The 18,575-nt window shown below is 43.9% G+C and overlaps 1 protein-coding gene across 2 annotated transcripts in view; it reads right to left on the bottom strand.

The window, feature by feature from the left end:
- LOC121553068 (E3 ubiquitin-protein ligase Midline-1) overlaps positions 1 to 17,123 on the bottom strand; it is a 61,873-nt gene extending 44,750 nt beyond the window's left edge. Inside the window, exon 1 of one of the 2 annotated variants that reach the window (XM_041866100.2) lies at positions 16,913 to 17,123. The gene's annotated coding sequence lies outside the window, so the exon portion shown is untranslated. Of the gene's footprint in view, positions 1 to 11,584; positions 11,722 to 16,912 lie in introns of those variants that run through there. The other variant, XM_041866101.2, reaches the window with a different exon arrangement.
- Positions 17,124 to 18,575: the final 1,452 nt, after the last annotated feature.

Genomic DNA, 18,575 nt, shown 5'->3' with positions numbered 1-18,575 from the left:
CCCAAGCATCTCCATGCGATCAGACCTTTGATTATTTTGTGCCACCTGGGCTACAATGATAAACCCCCTCTCTGATTGTCCGAGTGTGACCCCCTCCCCATGGGTTACTGCAGCCAGTGTTGCCAGCACTGCCACTACCTGGGTGGGCGTACCCCACCGGAATCCCCACCGGCTAGGTAAAAGGTCGTCAAGGTTCTCTTTAGCAGCTTTGAGAATTTCCTTGTATATTATGCTCTCCCATCAGGGGGCTCTGGCTTTGTAAGACCAACCCTGCCAGGCAGGCTCAGAATCTTGAGGGGGCGGTGCTGCTCAAGTAGGTCTCTGACCGTATTTATTTCTCTGTTTAGGCTGCATATTCACAGCAGGTCCATAAAAGAGATGGGAACTTCTCTTTGGTGTATGGGTCGCTCAGGTGGGTGTCCAGGTTATAGGGTTAGGGATCTTTCCATCATGATAGGACAATGAAAAATTAGATTATATGTATACTATATTTAAAAATGTATATCCCTCATCTACACAAAATTGAAAGCTCTCTCTCTGTACCCCTGCTCATAGACCCCCGGTCGGCTCTGGGATATGCAACCATTTCCCCTCTCACTCCCTTAACGCCGCACCTTTTCAAACACAAAAATGCACACCACATGGTTGACTGGGGAAGAAATGGGCCGAGCGTGCAAACGCACCCGCATCCACATCTGCCGCAAGGGGGAAAGGACGCCAGAGAGAACACAGGACCAACCACAACAACCATCCGCCAAAACAACAACCTCCCGCCAAAAAGGCCATGTTCTAATTATTTGTATTTAAATATGTATTATTCTGCTTGTTATATCGTTTTATCCTTTTATAAAATACTATACTTACTATAAATGTTATTTAATATTGCAATCCCTATCATTGCTAGTATCAGGTGCTCCAATATTTGACTCCTCTATTACAACTTTTAGAATAGCCAAGGAGTAGTCTTTGTGTCTCTGAACATTTGGTTGTCAATATATAATTTATCCACCACTAGTGCAACACGTTTCCCTTTTAATCTGTTTTCCTTGAAGATTGGATACAGAACTTTGCGCCTTTCTACAATCTCCCTCGGGAACTGTTCATTCATGCCTATTTTCGTGCCAGCAAGTTTTTTTCCCAGGCTTTTCACCATAGCTTTATCCTTAAAAAAAGCAAATTTGGCAACGATTGGGCACTCATATTTCTGTCCTCTTTTTCCGAAACGATGTACACATTCGAGTTGGATTTTATCGACAGCCTCGAGTGGGATTTGTAACGCTGTATCCAGGAAGTCCTTCATAACATTCTTTGTTATTTCTCCCTCCTTTTCCTGAATACCCGTAAGTACTAGATTTTCCCTCATCGATCTAGTTTGGATGTCTAGTAAGGCTTCTCTCAGAAGATTGTTCTCCTTTTTTAGTTCCCTAACGTTCGTTTCCATTTTAGAGACTGTCACTTTTAATTCTTTGGTTTCTTTCTCCATTACCAAAGCTTTTTCGTCACTCATTTCAAGACTCGCTTTCAACTCTTTTACGTCTTTACTGACCAATTCTATTATGCCCAATTTGTCATTTATCGACTTCAACAGGTCGCTTTCCACACTTACCATACCCAGTGGTGAAAAGCATATATCATCTGTGTCAGTAGATGAGTCGCGTTTCCTTTTGGGGATCGGCTCTCCACGCTTGTCTTCAGTCATGTTTGGGTGTTGCGTGTTGATGTAATATTTGTCGATATATTTCTCTAGCCTTATGATCTATTTTGTGTTATTATCCAGATTGAATTATATTAACTGCGAATATATGAAATGCTAATATTTAGTCTAACTTACTGATTTTGAATATTATGTTTTTATCTTGAGGTGTTTCGTACCGGTCACTCTCCTTCTTGGTAAAATAGCCCTTACACAGCCTGGAGGTGTGTTGGGTCATTGTCCTGTTGAAAAACAAATGATAGTCCCACTAAGCCCAAACCAGATGGGATGGCGTATCGCTGCAGAATGCTGTGGTAGCCATGCTGGTTAAGTGTGCCTTGAATTCTAAATAAATCACAGACAGTGTCACCAGCAAAGCACCCCCACACCATAACACCTCCTCCTCCATGATTTATGGTGGGAAATACACATGCAGAGATCATCCGTTCACCCACACCACGTCTCACAAAGACACTGCGGTTGGAACCAAAAATCTCCAATTTGAACTTCAGACCAAAGGACGCATTTCCACCGGTCTAATGTCCATTGCTCGTGTTTCTTGGCCCAAGCAAGTCTCTTCTTCTTATTGGTGTCCTTTAGTAGTGGTTTCTTTGCAGTAATTCGACCATGAAGGTCTGATTCACACAGTCTCCTCTGAACAGTTGATGTTGAGATGTGTCTGTTACTTGAACTCTGTGAAGCATTTATTTGGGCTGCAATTTCTGAGGCTGGTAACTAATGAACTTATCCTCTGCAGCAGCAGTAACTATGGGTTTTCCATTCCTGTGGCGGTCCTCATAAGAGCCAGTTTCATCACAGCGCTTGATGGTTTTTGCGACTGCACTTGAAGAAACATTCAAAGTTCTTGAAATTTTCCGTATTGACTGACCTTCATGTCTTAAAATAATGATGGACTGTCGTTCCTCTTTGCTTATTTGAGCTGTTCTTGCCATAATATGGACTTGGTCTTTTACCAAATAGGGCTAGCTTCTGTATATCCCCCCCCCTCCAACTTGTCACAACATAACTGATTGGCTCAAACGCATTAAGAAGGAAATAAATTCCACAAATTAACTTTTAACAAGGCACACCTGTTAATTGGAATGCATTCCTCATGAAGCTGGTTGAGAGAATGCTAAGAGTGTGCAAAGCTGTCATCAAGGCAAAGGGTGGCTACTTTGAAGAATCTCAAATCTCAAATATATTTTGATTTGTTTAACACTTTTTTGGTTACTGCATATGTGCTATTTCATAGTTTCGATGTCTTCTCTATTATTCTACAATGTAGAAAATAGTAAAAATAAAGAAAAACCCTTGAATGAGTAGGTGTTCTAAAACTTTTGATCGGTAGTGTATATACTGAACAAAAATATAAATGCAACATGCAACAATTTCAAAGTTTTTATTGAGTCACAGTTCATATAAGTAAATAAGCAATTTACATAAATTCATTAGGCCCAAATCTGTAGATTTCACATGACTGGGCAGGGGTGCAGCCATGAGTGGGCCTTGGAGGGCATAGGCCCACCCACTGGGCAGGCAGGCCCAGCCAATCAGAATGTTTTTTTTTCTCCACAAAAGGGCTTTATTATGGATAAAAATACTCCTCAGCACCCCACCCTCAAACGTACCAGGTGCAACTTCCAAGCTCCTCACCTCAAGCAGCGGCAGACAGAACCTCAACACGAAGCCGGCCCCGGCCCAATGGTGGACCAGCCGTAAAGACCATCAGATGAGATATTGCACCCTTGTGGAATCTAGAGCCACTCCAGAACCACAACGTTTGGGAAAAGGCTGGATCCAGTAGAGTAGGGGCACCACTGGGCTCCACACCAAAAAGTCCACCCACAGAGAGACTACCACTGGTGAATGGTGTCCGGCCTGCCCTCCAACAATTACATCCTCAACCCCTTGACAACTGTCGAATACCTGTGCAAATAGGAGGCCAGAGCGTGGAGCCCCTCATTGATACAGGCTCCATCATTACACTGATCAACCCTAACCTATTGCCCCCCAACACCTACCTGGAGGCTGTCGGTGTCCCATTGGTCACTGTCATGGGTGGCCAGGCTCCAGTGATGGGATCAGTCGATGTGGATATACATATAGCGGGCCGAACATTCCACCACAGCGTCTGGGTTGCCGAGGTCAGAGAGAAGTGCCTGTTGGGTTTAGATTTCCTGCGCAGGGCGGGCGGACAGCTGGATCTTCAAGCTGAGGTGATAACCTTTTATGGCAGTTCTGCCATACATCTTCGGCCTTCTCCTGCTCCTACTACTGCTGCTGTGGTGCAACAGGTTGAGAGCTAACCCCCCGGTCCAACACATCATGCCCAAGACACAACCGTTCCCGCTCAAGCTCTCACAGAGACACTCCAGACCCCAGTCCTATCGAAGCCTTGCCCTCTGGAAGAAGGCATCTCACCTCCCCTAGCAGGTACTGAACCTGCACAACCCCCCAGTGTACAGCACCCTGTGGACGTGATTACACCAACCTACCCCATGCCCAGCCTGACTCAACCCCTATTTCCCACAGCCATCCAAGCTATGACCCCCAGGGGTCCTACATGGACTCAGAAGCCAACTGACCAAGTGCCATGCTCTGCAGTGTTCGCCCAGTCAGCCGATATCTTCCCTGGTCTCTCTCAGACTGCAGAGCTCATCGCTGTTAAGGTGATTCAGTCCATTTGGGAGAAGAATTGTGAAGGCATGGAGTTGGAACAACAATGTTGTCTTTGGGATCTGCTATTTGAGTTCCGCCACAGCTTCGCCACCCCCCTGGAGATGTTGGTGCAGCACTGAATCAATACAGGAAATGCCAGCCACATCCGTCATTGCCACCGTTGCCTTCCGACTGTACGGCAGGCCATCGCAGATCAGAATGTGGAAGACATGCTCGCAGCTGATATTATCGAACCCTCAGACAGCCCCTGGGCCTCCCCAGTGGTTTTGGTCCAAAAGAAGGATGGGACATGGAGGCACTGTGTGGACTACAACCAGGTGAATGACATAACTGTCAAGGACTCCTACCCACTGCCTCGGATGGATGAGTCCCTTGACTTGGTGGTGGGGTCCACATGGTTCTCTTCTTTGGACCTTTGAAGCGACTACTGGCAGGTGGCCATGGCTCCAGAGGACAAGGCTAAGATTGCATTCACCACAGGGAAGGGGCTGTGGTGGCTGCTCCTCTGAACTGGCTCCTGAAGAAAGGAAATTACTTCCAGTGGAACCAAGAGCAGCAGGTTCCCTTTGAAGCCCTGAAAAAGGCTGTTGTGAAGCCCCCATCTTCGTTGTCCCAGACTCACAGAGACAGTTCATCCTGGACACCGATGCCAGCGGAAGGGGCTGGGAGGAGTCCTGTCGCAGGTCACCCCAGAGGATGAGCGGGTAGTGGCATACTATAGCCATACCTTCAACAAGGCGGAGAGAAACTACTGCGTCACTCGCCGAGAACTCTTGGAAGTAGTGGACTTTACTCATCACTTCCGCCACCACCTCTGTGGCCTTCCCTTCATCATCTGAACAGACCACGCATCTTTGAAGTGGCTTCTCTCCTTTAAAGAACCTGAGGGCCAAGTGCCCGCTGGATAGAGCAGCTGCAGGCTTTCCAGTACACCATTGTTCACCGTGCTGGGGAGAACCACTCCAATGCTGATGCACTGTCCAGGCGGCTATGTGGTCCTAAGTGCAAGCATTGTGAGCGCACAGATGCTTATGAAGTGGAGCGACGTCTGTCCGAAGGCCACGTGTGTCTGGCAGACACTGATAGGTGGATGGAACAACAGCAGGCTGATCCCAACCTACAGATGGTGATTGGCTGGGTGGAGGAAAGATGTCGCCCTCCCCAGGATGAGGTGGTGGAGCAGTCACCCATAGTGAGGGGACTGTGGTCACAGTGGCCTGGGTAGAAATAATTGGAACCAGCCACAGAAGAGGCTTGTTGGCAGTTGATATTCCCAGAGGTACTGAGAGAAGAAGTGCTCGAGCTATACCATGGACGCCATGGTGTAGGACATTTTGGTGTTACCAAGACTCTGAAGTGAACCCGCCAATCCTTCTACTGGGGACAATGTAGACAGGATGTGGAGGATTACTGCCGTTGCTGTGATCCATGCACAGCCAAAAAAGGCCCCCAAGTTTGATCGCACGCCCCCTTACAGCAACACCGAGTTGGTGCTCCCATGGACCGGGTTGCCATGGATGTGCTGGACCCATTCCTGAAATCCACCAATGGTAATCGCTTTGTCCTTGTGGTGATCAAGGACTTCACAAATTGGCCAGAGGGCTACGCACTACCAAACCAGGAAGCAGACCTGTGGCTGACACCTTGGTGGGGGGCATATTCAGCTGCTTTGGAATGCCCTCAGTCCTTCACGCCGACCAAGGGTTGAACTTCGAGTCCAAGGCCTTCACTGAAATGTGTCAGTTACTCGGGATTCATAAAACCAGAACAACCCCCCTTCACCCACAAAGTGATGGACTGGTAGTGAAGTTCATGCGCACCCTGGGTGCACAGCTGGCCTTCATCACTGCCCGAGACCAAAAGGACTGGGATGTCCAGCTGTCGTTAGTCCACCTGGTATGTTGTAGTGTGGTGCAAGAATCTATGGGCTGCACCCCTGCGCTTCTGATGTTGGGCTGCGAGCTTAGAATCCCTACAGAACTGGCCTATGGACGGGCCCCCGACTGTCCTGCTGCCCCAGAGTACACAAGGCAGCTGCAAGACCGCATGGATGTTGCCCACAGATTTGCCCTAGAGCAAGCCAAGGCAGCTGGTGTGCGGCAAAAGAGAGGTTACGATGTCCATGTGATGGGGCAACATTTTACATTAGGAGACCTGGTGTGGGTGTATGGCCCTAAGAGAGTGAAAGGCAGGAGCCCCAAGCTGGACAGCAACTGGGTGGGTCCCTGCTACATTGTTGGCCGGGTTGGCCGCACAGTTGTCATCCACCGAGACAGAATGGCGCCTTATCAGGGCCGGAACCAGCCGCCCGGAGCCCGGAGCTCACCACCTCCCAGAAACCGCGGCTCACCCCCCAGAGTCACCCATTTAACCCCCCAGTCACCAGAGGGCTGGACGGCCTCACCTGTGGTTCCCCGGCAACTTCAGAGCCACTTCCGGGGTGAAGTGGTGACACCGATCAAGGCCAAGCACTACATTCCCTGCTTCCCCTCTCTCACCCAGAGCTGGGCACCCTTCCCCACCTACCCCCATTGCTCCAACCCGAAGGCTACAGCGTTCAAGGAGACCCCGGTTCGGTTCAGATACTTTATCCTTGGAGACGAGGACTTGAGGGAGGGAGCAATGTAGCAACCCTCAGTGGGTAGGGTGGGCAGACCCTGCCCCAACCTGTCAGCACCAGTCACGTTAATTGTTCATGGGGTTGTCATGGTAATAGAAAAGGGGGGGAGCTGCTCATAGGTTTTGTGGGGATATAACTAGTGGGGAGAGCCCCATTTAGTCTCACTTGTGTTTATCTGTCTGGGAATATACCTCCAGCTGGAGTGTGATTTATCTAGTTCAGGCTAGGTTTGTTGTTTTGTGCAGCTCCCCGTTACCTCGTGCAGCGTAACATAAAAAACGCCTTTTGGAATTAACCGTATTTCCCTCTCAGTCCGTTTGTTATTTAAGCTATCAAAGATAGAAGATCGGGAAACCCGCAAATGCCACAGTATTTTGATTTTTACAACATAAAAGAAAAAAGGCTTGTGTTGCCTGTTTCAATGGTGTTACCTATATTTTAATTACAATTCAGGCTTTTCAGAATGTAATTTAATTGTTTCATTAGCATATATGATCAAAGACAGAAAAGGTTAATGATAATATTAAGAATTGTTTTTGATTAATAATATTTTACTTTAAACAAAACACATTTTTCTATAATATCACCAGTGACGGTAACACCAGTGACCAGTAACACCAGTAACGAATCTTCTGACTATTCTATTAAAACCAGCATGTACAGTAACACCAGTGACGGTAACACCAGTGACAAATCTGCAAATTACCAAAATAATCATCAAATTGCTAACCTATGAAGAGAGAGTACAGACTCACCATGTGCTTTTGAAAACAGCCCTGCTTCCAATTAACCTTTGGCCCAGTAAGAAGTTAACAAGGATTTTGCTTTTTTTTATTGTGGTTTTTATAATGGGTTAACACCAGTGACATTAAATTGAGGGACAGCTATTCCCTGTCAATTATTTATCATATTTAGCTGATATTTAAGTTTTTTAACCAATCCACCAAAAAACTATAATACTTTCAATGGTATTATTAGATTAAAAGTGGGAGAACAAATACATTTCATGGTACTGACTATGTTCTATGATGTACAGTGAGGGAAAAAAGTATTTGATCCCCTGCTGATATTGTACGTTTGCCCACTGACAAAGAAATGATCAGTCTATAATTTTAATGGTAGGTTTATTTGAACAGTGAGAGACAGAATAACAACAAAAAAATCCAGAAAAACACATGTAAAAAATGTTATAAATTGATTTGCATTTTAATTAGGGAAATAAGTATTTGACCCCTCTGCAAAACATGATTTAGTACTTGGTGGCAAAATCCTTGTTGGCAATCACAGAGGTCAGATGTTTCTTGTAGTTGGCCACCAGGTTTGCACACATCTCAGGAGGGATTTTGTCCCACTCCTCTTTGCAGATCTTCTCCAAGTCATTAACGTTTCGAGCCTGACGTTTGGCAACTCAAACCTTCAGCTCCGTCCACAGATTTTCTATGGGATTAAGGTCTGGAGACTGGCTAGGCCACTCCAGGACCTTAATGTGCTACTTCTTGAGCCACTCCTTTGTTGCCTTGGCTGTGTGTTTTGGGTCATTGTCATGCTGGAATACCCATCCACGACCCATTTTCAATGCCCTGGCTGACGGAAGGAGGTTCTCACCCAAGATTTGACGGTACATGGCCCCGTCCATCGTCCCTTTGATGCAGTGAAGTTGTCCTGTCCCCTTAGCAGAAAAACACCCCCAAAGCATAATGTTTCCACCTACATGTTTGATGGTGGGGATGGTGTTCTTGGGGTCATAGGCAGCATTCCTCCTCCTCCAAACACGGCAAGTTGAGTTGATGCCAAAGAGCTCCATTTTGGTCTCATCTGACCACAACACTGACCCAGTTCTCCTCTGAATCATTCAGATGTTCATTGGAAAGTTATTTTGTGTTTCTTCCATTTGCGAATAATTGCACCAACTGTTGTCACCTTCTCACCAAGCTGCTTGGCGATGGTCTTGTAGCCCATTCCAGCCTTGTGTAGGTATACAATCTTGTCCCTGACATCCTTGGAGAGCTCTTTGGTCTTGGCCATGGTGGAGAGTTTGGAATCTGATTGATTGATTGCTTCTGTGGTCAGGTGTCTTTTATACAGGTAACAAGCTGAGATTTGGAGCACTCCCTTTAAGAGTGTGCTCCTAATCTCAGCTCGTTACCTGTATAAAAGACACCTGGGAGCCAGCAATCTTTCTGATTGAGAGGGGGTCAAATACTTATTTCCCTCATTAAAATGCAAATCAATTTATAACAATTTTGACATGCATTTATCTGGATTTTTTTGTTGTTATTCTGTCTCTCACTGTTCAAATAAACCTACCATTAAAATTATAGACTGATCATTTCTTTGTCAGTGGGCAAACGTACAAAATCAGCAGGGATCAAATACTTTTTTCCCTCTGTATATATACAAAAGTTTGCAATATAACTGCTTACATACAGTTCCTAGCAAAAGTATTCATCCCCTTGGCGTTTTTCCTATTTTGTTGCATTACAACCTGTAATTTAAATGGATTTTTATTTGGATTTCATGTAATGGACATACACAAAATAGTCTAAATTGGTGAAGTGAAATGAAAAAAATAACTTATTTCTAGAAATTCAAAAAAATTAATAACGGAAAAGTAGTGTGTGCATGTGATTTCACCCCCTTTGCTATGAAGCCCCTAAATATGGAAAAATGGAAAGAATATGGCATTACAACAAACCTGACAAGAGAGGGCAGCCCACCAAATCTCAAGGACCAGGCAAGGAGGGCATTAATCAGAGAGGCAACAAAGAGACCAATGATAACCCTAAAGGAGCTGCAAAGCTCCACAGCAGAGATTATCTGTCCATAGGACCACTTTAAGCCGTACACTCCACAGAGCTGGGCTTTACGGAACAGTGGCCAGATAAAAGCCATTGCTTAAAGAAAAAAATAGCAAACATTTTTGGTGTTCGCCAAAAGCTATGTGGGAGACTCCCCAAACATACGGAAAAAGGTACTCTGGTCAGATGAGACTAAAATGTAGCTTTTTGGCCATCAAGGAGAACGCTATGTCTGGCGCAAACCCAAAACCTCTCATCACCCCGAGAACACCATCCCCACAGTGAAGCATGGTGGTGGCAGCATCATGCTATGGGGATGTTTTTCATCGGCAGGGACTGGGAAACTAGTCAGAATTGAAGGAATGATGGATGGCGCTAAATACAGGGAAATTCTTGAGGGAAACCTGTTTCAGTCTTCCAGAGATTTGAGACTGGGACGGAGGTTCACCTTCCAGCAGGACAATGACCCTAAGCATACTGCTAAAGCAACACTCGATTGGCTTAAGGGGAAACATTTAATTGTCTTGGAATGGCCTAGTCAAAGCCCAGACCTCAATCCAATTGAGAATCTGTGGTATGACTTAAAGATTGCTGTACACCAGCGGAACCCTTCCAACTTGAAGGAGCTGGAGCAGTTTTGCCTTGAAGAATGGGCAAAAATCCCAGTGGCTAGATGTGCCAAGCTTATAGAGACATACCCCAAGAGACTTGCAGCTGTAATTGCTGCAAAAGGTGGCTCTACAAAGTATAGACTTTGGGGTGGTGAATAGCTATGCACGCTCAAGTTTTCTGTTTTTTTGTCTTATTTCTTGTTTGTTTCACAAGGAAAAATATTTTGCATCTTCAAAGTGGTAGGCATGTTGTGTAAATCAAATGATACAAACCCCCCAAAAATCAATTTTAATTTCAGGTTGTAAGGCAACAAAATAGGAAAAATGCCAAGGGGGGTGAATACTTTCGCAAGCCACTATATGTTTTATTAACAATAAAATACTTCAATTAAAACAAAGACATGTATTTTGTGTCATTAGCTGACATTTTTAAGTGTTTTTCCTGGTGGTTAAGGCAGGGACAGGAAAGCCACCATTTTCATAGATTGACCCATGTATGTTAATTTAAAAGCGTTTAAAATTCATTACATTTTGACGGTAGTATGATAAACTAAATAAATGTGAAATGTTCATTAAAAATAATTAATTGTTATGTTTACTTTTATAAAATACTAATATTAATGGACCAAAATACCATGAAAACTCAAATTTGATAAGTAGATGCAAAAATGTCGTTTCAGCCTGTGGTGCCTGGCCTTAATGCACGTAATGTGCATTTACACTTCCCCATCATGTTATGTCCAGCTGATGAAACATATAGATGAACAATGCAAAAGATGCCTGGGGAAAGAACAAATCATTGATTGAATATTTCAAGTGACTGCAGCCAAACATATTGAATTTGACTGTAGTATACCAAAGCACTATTTTCCCTTAACTGGTTCAGCTTTATTTTGCATAATAAAGGAGCCAAAAGCACAAACTAAACTATTCTCTTTATATTAACACACAGAGAGATGTCACCCTACAAAGGATAAACCATCGTCATCACCACACCTACTGTGATGATTGAATTTGATATAATGTCTTTGTTAATAAAAACACCAAACCAGCTCTCCTGTATGTACACACTTTCGATAAAATCAGCTGAGGCATGTGGCCAGCTGACCACGAATCAGAGGGCAGGTCAGAAACTCTCATCATGGAAACAGAGACAGAGAATCATGCGATTATCCCTTACCAGTCACTTCTTCACACACAGCCTGGGTGACAGATGAACACAGCACTGGCACAGGCGACTTGAAGAGTGGGAAAGAGCTGAGAACACCACTTTCCTTCCTTCAGGAGCCTCTCTCTCTCTGCCCTGGTTGGTCTCTACTGGTCTCGCCTTTGCCACTATCTGTGAAATTCTCCTCACACACACGCGCACACACGCACGCACACACACACACACACAGCCCCTCTCGCTTCGCTAATCCTCCTCATAAGGAGTGCACTCCAAATAACTCCAGCACATTGCAGCGACTTCTCAGGCTTTTCCTCTTTGTGCTGTATTGTTGGCTGGGATCATTAACTTGGTCCCTGGAGACTTTGGGAGGTAAATAATCCCCCTCCTCCATTGGGAGGCTGTCAATCAAACCTGGTGGAGGAGACTGAGGGGGATGGCTGCCAAGGAGACATCCCTGATTTAAGCAATAAGGCCCGAGGAGGTGTGGTATATGGCCAGTATACAACGGCTAAGGGGTGTTCTTATGCACAACGCAACGTGGAATGCCTGGATACAGCCCTTAGCTGTGGTATATTAGCCATATAGAACAAACCCCCGAAGTGCCTTATTGCTATTATAAACTGGTTACCAACATATTTAGAACAGTAAACAAGTAATTTTACATCATACCCGTGGAATATTGTTTATATACCACGTCTTTCAACCAATCAGCATCCAGAAGCCAAACTACCTGGTTTATAATGGTAGTTAGGGTACAGCAGTCCCCTGCTTGGAAATGGCGATGTGTGGAATAAGAGGGATATGGGAGCGTGGGGATATGGGGACATGGGGATGGGGGTATGGAAATGGGGTGGGTGGGGATTTGGTGATGGGGAGGTGGAGGAGGCACAGCTGAGCTGGAGTGTACATTGATAATGGAGATTAATGACTCCTATTAATTTGCAAAAGAGACTTGATACATGTAATATATGTGTACTTAGCTATTTAGATGCATTATTGTTCACCGTACAATTTCATTGTTCATACGCTGCAGTTACATATCTACAGGCATTTAGCTTGCGAGTACAGTATGAACATTTTCTTCAAGACATAAGATCCTTTTTAATTGCATGAGTAGGGATGGCATTGAGGAGAGTTGGCAGGGGGGATGTAAGGCTTTGGTTGCCATGGTGGTGTGCAACAGCTCCACAGTGCATCTTGGCTCTTGTGCCAAACAGCACTCTAATCTTTTCATGGCAAGTCCTCCAGCTCAGCTCTCTCTCTCTCTCTCTCCCAGATGAAAGCCTGCTTGTATCCTACTCAGGCCCATGGCTGCCTGTCACTCTCCTCCTGCTCTCCTCTCCTCACCCGCAAGCTTTCTTCTCCTTACTGTGATGACTGGTCAAATGTTTTGAAAAGGCAAAGCAATTTGTTTACAAAGGCTCTCTCTGCACAAGGCAACTGGACTTGTGAAGGGTCTTTCTGTTCTTAAGCTGACGACTTGACGTGGAGAGGCTTGAGGAGTGTTACTGATGGAAGGTTTGCACAAAGGATTCACAACAGAGGTGTTCAAGTTGGCGTCTAGTGCTCCTGGGTTGCCTGCCCCTCTCTTCATATTTTAGCTTGAGAGGAGCTTCCAATAAAATGTGTGAAACACAGTGTGTGAAATATGAAATACATACAGCATTATAACATGTATACATTGCCCTCGTTTGAAAAGATCAGACAAAGGATATGCAAACAACTCATGACTGTAACGCACATGCTGTACACACGCAAAGCCGTGTTTGATTATTCTCTCTTCACTTGACAGAAGTAGTTTTTATTTTACCTTTATTTAACTAGGCAAGTCAGTTAAGAACAAATTCTTATTTACAATGACGGCCTACACTGGCCAAACCCAGACGACGCTGGGCCAATTGCGCGCTGCCATATGGGACTCCCAATCACGGCTGGTTGTGATACAGCCTGGAATCGAACCAGGGGGTCTGTAGTGACGCCTCAAGCACTGAGATGCAGTGCCTTAGACCGCTGCGCCACTCGGGAGCCCAGTATGTCCCACCCCCTCATTACAGTAGGTATGTGCCAACTCTAAAAGACACCAACCCTGTACCCATTTGACAAATAACTGACAATATCTTTCTACACTATAGAAATACTGAATTGAAATAACTCTTATACTATAGCTTCTGTATAGTTGCTTCTGTATAGTTTCCAGGTAAAGCTCCAGAGTATACGGGATTGCTCCATAATAGCATTTTCCACTCAACTTTTTAGAAATTCCATTATGACTGATGCAGCAGTGTTGTTGCCTCAGCGGTCTAAGTTATTTGGGGACAAGACGCTTTTTACTGGTAACAACTGGTCAAGTCCAATATCACACCCATTTGGAGCTGAACTAAGGATTGAATGGAAACTATTTAATTTTGTTACATTTTGAACCACTCCAAAAGGACATGTCTGGACTGTGGTTTAGCAACTGTCTCCACCTCGCCCACATGAAATCCAACCTGATCCTAAATCCAGGGTGACGCACAAAGCTACATTCATGGGTTTCTGAGAGAAAAATGTAAGAAACAAAAGCATGATGGTTTTTAACTTTTATCACTCTGAATAAACTTCCCTCAACAACATAATCATACCATAAACAATCAACTTCTGGTACGTCAATTTGTAAGCTACATCTGACAGTGTTATACTTGACTGAAGTATATAGTGTCCAAACTGAGACTGGGATGTATTAGGTTAAACATTAGGGTACATTCTTAAAAATAAAGGTGCAAGTTGGAACCAAATAAGGTTCTTGAGAGCAATGCCATAGGGGAACTATTTTAGGGTCTCTGAAGAATTATAAATGGGATGGTTTTTTGAAGAACCATACAAATATTCCGAAACCAGAAATGTTTCAGCCCTCTAGGACCGGAATTGAATAGCCCTGCTTCAGGGTTTTAAGCCTTATTTGCATATTTCCCAGGGTGCCTTTCGAGTGAATTTTAGAGTTACCAGTACCACCCATTAATGTGTTTGCTAGTGATAGAGACATGGTCCAAACACACCAAGACAGTCGTGAAGAGGGCACGACAAAGCCTATTCCCCCTCAGGAGACTAAAAAGATTTGGCATGGGTCCTCAGATCCTCAAAAAATTCTACAGCTGCACCATCGAGAGCATCCTGACTGGTTGCATCACCGCCTGGTATGGCAACTGCTTGGCCTCTGACCGCAAGGCACTACAGAGGGTAGTGCGTACGGCCCAGTACATCACTGGGGCAAAGCTCCCTGCCATCCAAGACCTCTATACCAGGCGGTGTCAGAGGAAGGCCCTCAAAATTGTCAAAGACTCCAGCCACCCTAGTCATAGACTGTTCTCTCTGCTACCGCACGGCAAGCGGTACCGGAGTGCCAAGTCTAGGTCCAAAAGACTTCTCAACAGCTTCTACCCCCAAGCCATAAGACTCCTGAACAGCTAATCATGGCTACCCGGACTATTTGCACTGCCCCCCCACCCCATCCTTTTTACGCTGCTGCTACTCTGTTAAGTATTTATGCATAGTCACTTTAACTCTACCCACATGTACATATTACCTCAACTACCTCAACTAGCCGGTGCCCCCGCACATTGACTATGCAACGGTACCCCCCTGTATATATAGCCTCCCTACTGTCACTTTATTTTACTGTATATATAGCCTCCCTACTGTCACTTTATTTTACTGTATATATAGCCTCCCTACTGTCACTTTATTTCACTTCTGCTCTTTTTTTCTCAACACTTTTTTGTTGTTGTTTTATTCTTACTTTTTTGTTTAAAATAAATGCACTGTTGGTTAAGGGCTGTAAGTAAGCATTTCACTGTAATGTCTGCACCTGTTGTATTCGGCGCATGTGACCAATAACATTTGATTTGATTTGATTTGATTTGATTTGGTTGTTGCATTTGTTCATTTTCAGAACTGTGACCTTCACAAAGTGAGATCCTAAATGAATGAACAATATTGTCAGCAAAATTATTTAAGACAAGGCCTTTGTTTGAGGGCCTACATTTACTCTAACACAGTGGTCTGAAACTCATAGTTACAGGCCACATCAGGCCTGCAAGTCACATTATGCTGGTTTGCAAAGTGATGTGTAATTCCTATTGGAATCCAGCCAGAGTGGGGATAGTAAATATTTGGAGAAAAAAAATCTCACGCAACCTGCATTCAGAATGACTGCCAGGGTTGGGAAGATTAAGACATTAGACAACCTTAACACCATCACTGGGGTTATTCTACACCACTGAGTGTTAATTCTTTACAGTGTTAATTGAGCTCTTGAATCAACACTAGAAATGTTACACTGACAAATCAACACTAGTTAACACTGGCCAATTTGCTGTGTGCTATGAAAAGGACAGATCTGCAGGCTTCCATATATTTCAAGAACCTTTTAGAATTCTCCAAGGAACCGTAAGAACTGAGGAAGAACCATTTAAGAACCTCCATTGTTTTCAGCGTAGCAACAAATACAGCTTCATCAAATCCGGAAGGCTTTTAATATTCATCAGTGAATGAAAACTTATAAACCTCTTAAGTAATTTACACTCAGAAATATTTACTTAGAAGCATTTACCATTTGCTCTGATGACTACCATAATATATAACAATTCTTCCAAACAGATGAATATTCATCCATGCTAAAGAAGTCCATTAGTAGCCCGAGGCTATTTCCTTGATGATGCTTGGCACATCAAATAGAAGAAAATGCGGCTCAGAAAACCTTAAAGTAGAAGATAAGGGATGGAACAGAGAAAGCAGTGAGGCCTGATGGATCCAAGAGTCTAAAGCACATGGGTGAGTCAGATATGGGATGTGTCATATGGACTGGGTTCACACAGATCCATCCAATAATTCATAATTTACTCCTAGTAATCTTGGTTTGATCTGGTTATTGAACCATTTCACTAGTCCACATGATTCCAACTAAACATATAGATTCATATTGAAGCTTTCTGAACATAATACACTTCTAAAATGTAAGGTTTCAGGTACAGGCCATATTATCAAAACAAGCCATATTATTCCCTATTTTCAAAGAATGGCTTAACAAGGTTTGTAAATATGCCTAATAAGAGGATAATGCTCCACAACAGTAATGTTATGTCCTTCAAAAACCTCAAACTAGAAATACAAATCTTAAGGATTCATATAACACAATTACAAATTCACTTCTACTGCACATGTCCAGATCATGGCTCACCATGTCAAGAAGCTCAAGAAGCTATGCCTATATATGACATGTTCAAGCTCAGAATACATAGCTACAATCATTAACTACAACAACTTTCCACAACATTCAGCCCTTGCAGTACAAGCACTACTCACATTATATGGTCCAAGGTGGTCCTATCCAACAGAGAGGAGAGATGTAACACCCACTGAACGGTTAAACACTCTACTGCATGTCACTGGCACATGGATGAAACTCTACCTCCAAACAAAACACAGCCACCTAGTTACTGTGGTGCCTTTCCCTCCCTCTGCCCCAGCCCCAGCCCCAGCCGTATGCTCACGGAAGCGTGTAACGGGCTGGGGTAGCGTTATTTCATGGATGCTGCTTCCATTAAGGGCTGGGGCTGTGCTCTTGCCCTGACACTCCCCTGTCACTCCCCTCTCTCCCCTCTCCACCCCATAAGACAAAAGGCAAGCAAACAAAGACGGGGGAGCAGAGGAGCGGGCGGGAACCTTGGGGATCAGGCTGCACACAGATGGGGTCAGCCTCCAAGGCTCTGCTGTATCGCTGCATCCCATCCATACAACCATACATCATCAAAAAAAAGACAAATGTAGAGCACACTGCTCAATAAAAGCTCCTCATGAGATCATGGTCAAATAAATGTGCAATTGCAAGGCCATACAAAGATCTAGGGGAAAGGATCACATCTTCATTGATCTGTCCATGTGTTGATGTGTTGATGTGTTAGCAAGTCAGATGTGAGAAAACGCAGATGTAGGGATAGGCTAAATGTTTCACAGACTTGTTAAAAGGCCGTATTGAATATTTATCTACACACAAAAAAATGCAATATTAGTATCAGATAGGGATTCTTTGGCTTGTAAATATTAACGTCAAGAAAAACATGATTTTATAGATATAGTGGAACCCTTTTTTGAAGGTTCTATGAAGAACCATGTTCATAAGGTTCTAAATTGAACCTGTATGGTTCTATAAATAACCATTTCCTAAGGTTCTATAAAGAACCATTAAAAAAGGTTCTATATAACACCAAAAAAAGGTTCCGCTATGGTTACAACCCTTTTTGATGGTTCTTTATAGAACCTTTCTCAATCTGAAAGGTTCTTTGTAGATCCTTTTGAAGAACAATACAGGCTTTTTTTATTCTGGTCAGCCATATTATGTTACATAGTTGTTATTACTGTGTTCATTGACAAGTTGAATCAAGTGAGCTATCTCTGGAACAGCTGGGTGTCCTTGAGGAGAGAATTGAGAACCACTGACCAAATTAATCAACCATTCTCAATTGACACAAGACCATACGTGAGTCTTTCACAAGACACCGTCACTGGTCAAATTCATCTATAATCTGTAGTTGCATTACACAACATATTAGATAAACTGGAATGACACTCTCACTCAAGGTTGCACAAAAAGCTGTTGCCCCTTACAATTTAATTATCACTAAAAGAGCAAAGAGCTTAAAGGGTTCTTTGAGTCATTATGGTTCCACATAGAACCATCACCCTTCCCAAAGAACACTTGAGGAGTCCTCGTTTTTTGTGTATATTCATTTATCCAGAGCAACTTACAGTAGTAAGTGCATACATCTTTCATACTGGTCACCCATAGGAAACAAACCCACAAATCTGGTGCTGTAAGCACCATGCTCTACCAACTGAGCCACGTGGGACCGTGTATTCAACCACCCAAGATGCATAACATTAAATTGAGGGATAAATCCAGCATGAACTGCACTGTACTGAACACAGTCTGCATCATTCTGAGAGAACATTATCACTCCTGTTTAAT

This window comes from Coregonus clupeaformis, chromosome 4 (assembly GCF_020615455.1).
Source record: "Coregonus clupeaformis isolate EN_2021a chromosome 4, ASM2061545v1, whole genome shotgun sequence".
NCBI classification, from domain to species: Eukaryota; Metazoa; Chordata; class Actinopteri; order Salmoniformes; family Salmonidae; genus Coregonus; species Coregonus clupeaformis.
The sequence above is the reverse complement of the archived record's forward strand: the minus strand, read 5'-3'. Positions and strand labels throughout refer to the sequence as shown.